Genomic DNA, 5,095 nt, shown 5'->3' on the forward strand with positions numbered 1-5,095 from the left:
GCCATTCTGCATATCATTATCTCTTATGTATATTAATTCTACGCGTTTCATAAGTGCGCTGATTGTTGCGTCCACGCTCATCATTCTCTCGACCCTTTAGCGCGTACTCGCGGCCTCTTCGCGCCCCGTTCCCCTATGGCGGGCATTCCTGGTTTATTTGCTATAGGTCGTGCAGCCACCTTCTCGGACCGGTAACCCCGGGCCCGTCGCGGGCTATAGTGAGGTCGTTTCGCGACATCACGAATTGGGGAGGGTGAGAGGCAGACGGGCGTTGGGGAGACCGGAACGCGGGGGGCCGGGATGCCTACCAACGAGCCGGGTCTGCAGGAGGATCACCGCTTTGACTTTAGCTACCGCGAAGCAGGTCGGAGCATCCACTGCGATAGACGTCAGTGCGCTGAACTTATCCATGCGGCGTCTCACGGGAGGCGGGAACCCTATCGCTCTGTGGAGGACTTGGAGGTGACCGCGAACTTCCAGATCGCTTCGCGGGATTTGATTCAGGTAAGTTCGGGAGCTTGCTGGCTATGTTCGTTGTATTGTTCCCGTTGATTGATTGTATTTTGTGCAGGCCGGAGCATGTTGACCGCCATATGCGAGAGCTATGAGAAGCGGCTCGACGATACTCAAGAGGAGGTCAACAGATCGGCAGACCGAGTGGTGGTTCTCGAGCAGGAGCAGGTCCTGGCAGGGGAGAAGATTCAGGGGCTAGAGCGACAACTGGCCGAAGAGCGAGCGCACTTTGCCGCGCTAAGGGAGTCCTCGGCTGAGGTGGGAAGGCTCCGAGCCGAACTGGAGCAGGAAAGGGCGAAATCAAGGGGGCTGGAGGAACAGACCTCTATCGCGTCCGAGGCGGCGAGGGTGGCGACGGTCGAACAGGATATGCTGCGGTCCGATCTCGATGCGGAGAGGGTCAAGTCCGCTGATTTTGAGGCGTGGGTGGCCAGCTCGTCGGATGTGATCAGGATACTCTCCTCGGAGCGGGATCACCATAAGGCTGAGTCCCTGAGGGTATCGGATATGTACCTCCGGTTGCATGAGAAGGTCAAGGCTGCCTAGGATCATCTTGCCAAGGAGAACGCGCGCATCGCGACTGCGCAAGCGGATAGGAAGCGTAAGTGGCAAGCGAAGATGATCATGATCCGAGCTCATTTGGCAGGTCGGGAGAAGGAGTCGCCGGTACAGCTTCTTCTGAGCCAGGTGGTGGGGACGCACGAGTGTCTCATGAGGTTGAAAGATGCATATGGATTGACACCTCCTCCGGAAGTCTTAGAGAAGCTGAAGAGCGACGAAGCCGACTTTAGAGCCCAGCTCGAGAGGATTGACTATCCCGATCTTACGCCGGACGATCTCTGCCTCCCAAATGATGCTCCTCTGGTGATTCGTGCTGACGCTGCTCTGCCCGTGTACGTGGTAGAGAGGACCGGGACCGGCCAGACGTCAGTTGCTCCCGAGGCGGCACTGAGCCGTCTTCGGTGCCTGGCCAAGGCGTGGTGCCTCCCGTGCCGGACTCCTCGAACCCTGATCCATTCTCAGGAGGGAGAGGTGGAGCGGCGGAAACGACCCAGCCCATTCGCGGTCAATTCGGGACGAACGTGCGGATGTTGAGCTTGGAGGATGCAAGGGACCTGCGTGCTGACGACGGTAAGTTTGAGCTCTTCCCCTCCTCTTTTTTTTTTTTTGGGTTGTAAGCCAAAGTGCCAAGATTCCGATGTAAGCCTTGTGCCGTTTGCACATTTTTAGGAATTCAATGGAAAATTTCATCTGTACAAAGCGAGATTGAGTTCGGCTTATATGTAAGAAATTGTATTATGATTGTGAGTAGCTAGCTCGGCTAAAAACACTTATAGGTTGTGTGTTGTGCGATGCAGATCGGAATCTGGCTAAAGACACTTAACAGTTTGTGTGTCTATAGATGCGAGTCGGAACTCGGCTGAAACACTTATTGGTTTGTGTGTTTAGGGATGCGAGTACGGACTCGGATATATTTGAGCTCGGAAGCTGAATTTAGATAAATATAATTTTTATTAATAATAGCTGTGCCCGGGTTGGGCTGCCTACGTACCCTTCCGAAGAAGGGATCAAGCCAGTCGTAGTTCGGTTATTTTTACATTGGTAGGTTTGGATTTTCGAGGTCGGAAGCTTAGTGCCGAGATGGGCTCAGTAGTAAAATCGCTTGAGGTTTGCCGCGTTTCATGAGCGCGAGATTGCGTCGCCTGCCATAGTTACGAGCTCGTACACACCGGGTTTGACGATTTTTGCGATGAGGTAGGGACCCTCCCAGCTGGCTCCGAGCTTGCTTGCGTTTAATTCTGCTGTGTTTTCGAATACTTTTCGCAAAACCAGGTCACCTTCCATGAAGAATCTGCCTTTGATCTTTTTGTTATAGTACTTGGAGGCGAGCTGCTGGTAATTTTGCATGCAAAGCAGCGACTGGTCGCGATCCTCCTCGACGAAATCGAGTTCGCTGCGGATCATGTTGCTGTTGAGGTCGGGGTCTTGTGTGAGCATCGAGCGGCGGATTGTGGGGAGTCCGACCTCCGAGGGGGGCATTGCTTTCATGCCGTGCGACAAACTGAAGGGAGTTCGTCCTGTTGCGCGCCGAGGTGTAGTTCGATGAGACCACAAGACTCCATCGAGCTCGTCTGCCCAGAGACCCTTATTTTCATCTAGTCGTTTTTTGAGGCCGTCCAAGATTGTTTTGTTTGTTGCCTCGGCCTGCTCGTTTCCTTGTGGGTACCTCGGGGTAGACTTCCTCAGCCTGATCTTCCATTTTGCACAAAAGTTTTCGAAAATAACCGACGTGAACTGGGCGCCGTTATCCGTAACGATCTCGTAGGGCAGACCGTGGCGACAGATGATAAATTTCCATACGAACTTGCGGACGTCCTCGGCGGTGATCCAGGCGTAGGATTCAGCTTCGACCCATTTGGTGAAGTAGTCCGTCATGACGAGGAGGAAACGCTTTTGGCGGGATCTTGGCAGTGGTTCCACGATGTCCATGGCCCAACGCATGAATGGGTAGGGCGGTGATGCCGTGGTGAGTAGCTCAGTGGGGGAATGGATCATGGGGCCGTGGCGTTGGCATTTCTCGCACCGGGCTGCGAACTTGTTGCAATCTTCGACCATTGTTGGCCAGTAATACCCTTGGTTACGGATCCGGAGTGCGAGAGTTCGGCTGGTACAGTGGCTTCCTCCTGCGCCTTCGTGCATCTCCTTCATGACGTCGATTGTTTCGTCTCCGTGGAGACAGCTGAGCAGGGCGCTAGTTTCGCTCCACCGAAATAAGTTTCCGTCGGTCTGGAAATACTTGGCGGCTTTCTTCTTTAGTCGCCGAGCCGCCCAGCGGTCGTCAGGGACCGTCCCGCTGATGATATACGACAGGATGTCAGCTCGCCAATCCGGTTTAACGGGCTCGGGCGGGGGAGGTGGCAGGTTCTCACTCTCCTGGGCATCCTGCTCTTCGATTGGGTCATCGGCGAGGAAATCGTTGATGAGGCAGATCCCCTTTGGGAGCTCTATGCTGGGGGAATCGATGCTCTCGACGGGGATTACTCGGCGCTGAGTCGGGTCCGAGATGGAGGCCAAAGCGGCTAGGGCGTCTGCAGAAGTATTATCCCCTCGGGGAATCTTGGTGAGATGAAATTCGGAGAACTCGGAAGCCAGGTCCTGGACAACCTTGAGATAGGCTTCCATGCGGTCGTTCTTGGCTTTATACTCGCCACTGAATTGGTTTGCGACGAGCTGGGAGTCGCAGTATGCTTGGATCTTCCTGACCCCGATCTCCTTTGCCAGTCGCAGGCTGGCTATCAGGGCCTCGTACTCTGCCTCGTTATTCGATGCCTGGAATGCTAACCGGAATGACCGTTCTAGCACCTCGTGAGTCGGTGATTCCAAGCGGATGCCGACGCCAGAGCCATGCTTTGAGGCCGAACCGTCGACATGAAGGCTCCGTTTCTCATCGGGTGCTTCGCCGGTTAACTCGGGAGCGAGTTCGACGAGGAAGTCTGCCAATACTTGGGACTTCGCAGCGGTCCGCCCTCGATAGTCGATGTCGTATTCGCTGAGTTCTACCGCCCACTTCGCCATCCTTCCCTACTGACTCGGGCTGTGAAGGATTGTCCGCAGAGGATGTGTAGTTAGGACGGCGACAGTGTGAGATTGGAAGTAGGGGCGGAGCTTTCGGCTGCTGTTACGACGGCTAGCGCCAGTTTCTCCATGGTCGGGTACCTGCTCTCGGCTCCATCCAGGGATTTAGACACGTAGAAAACCGGCTTTTGCTCTCCTCGGTCTTCTCGAACAAGGACACCGCTTACAGCCAAGGTGGACACGGCGATGTATAGATACAAGGTTTCTCCATCTTCGGGCTTGGTTAGGACGGGCGGAGTCGAGAGATATTCCTTGAGTTGCTGAAACGCCAACTCGCACTTGTCGTCTCATTCAAACTTTTTGTTTCCTCGGAGCAGTTGATAAAACGGCAAACATTTATCAGTGGAATGCGAGATAAATCGGTTGAGGGCGGCAATTCTTCCGGTCAGGTGCTAGACTTCGCGAGTGTTCTTTGGTGACTGCAATTCGAGGACGTCTGGATTTGCTTCGGGTTAGCCTCCATCCCGCGCTGAGTGACTACATAGCCGAGAAATTCTCCTGAGGTGACGCCAAAGGTGCACTTCGCGGGGTTGAGCTTCATGCCGTATTCGTTCAGAGTTTTGAAGCACCTTTTTAGGTGACCGACGTGATCGCCTGCCACCATAGATTTGACGAGCATGTCGTCTATGTACACCTCCATTGTGCGTCCGAGCTGGTCGGCGAACATCTTGTTCACAAGGCGCTGATAGGTGGCCCCGGCGTTTTTAAGCCCAAACGGCATGACCTTGTAGCAGTAGGTTCCGCGGTCCGTGATGAATGCTATCTTCTCCCTATCGTCAGGGTGCATGAAGATTTGGTTGTAGCCCGAGAAGGCGTCCATGAAAGAGAGTAGCTCGTTCCCCGCTGTCGCCTCGACGACCTGGTCGATTCTTGGAAGGGGGAAGCAGTCCTTCGGGCAGGCCTTGTTGAGGTCGATGAAGTCCACGCAGACTCTCCATTTGCCGTT

Source organism: Eutrema salsugineum, unplaced genomic scaffold (genome assembly GCF_000478725.1).
Source record: "Eutrema salsugineum unplaced genomic scaffold, Eutsalg1_0 scaffold_1, whole genome shotgun sequence".
NCBI lineage: Eukaryota > Viridiplantae > Streptophyta > Magnoliopsida > Brassicales > Brassicaceae > Eutrema > Eutrema salsugineum.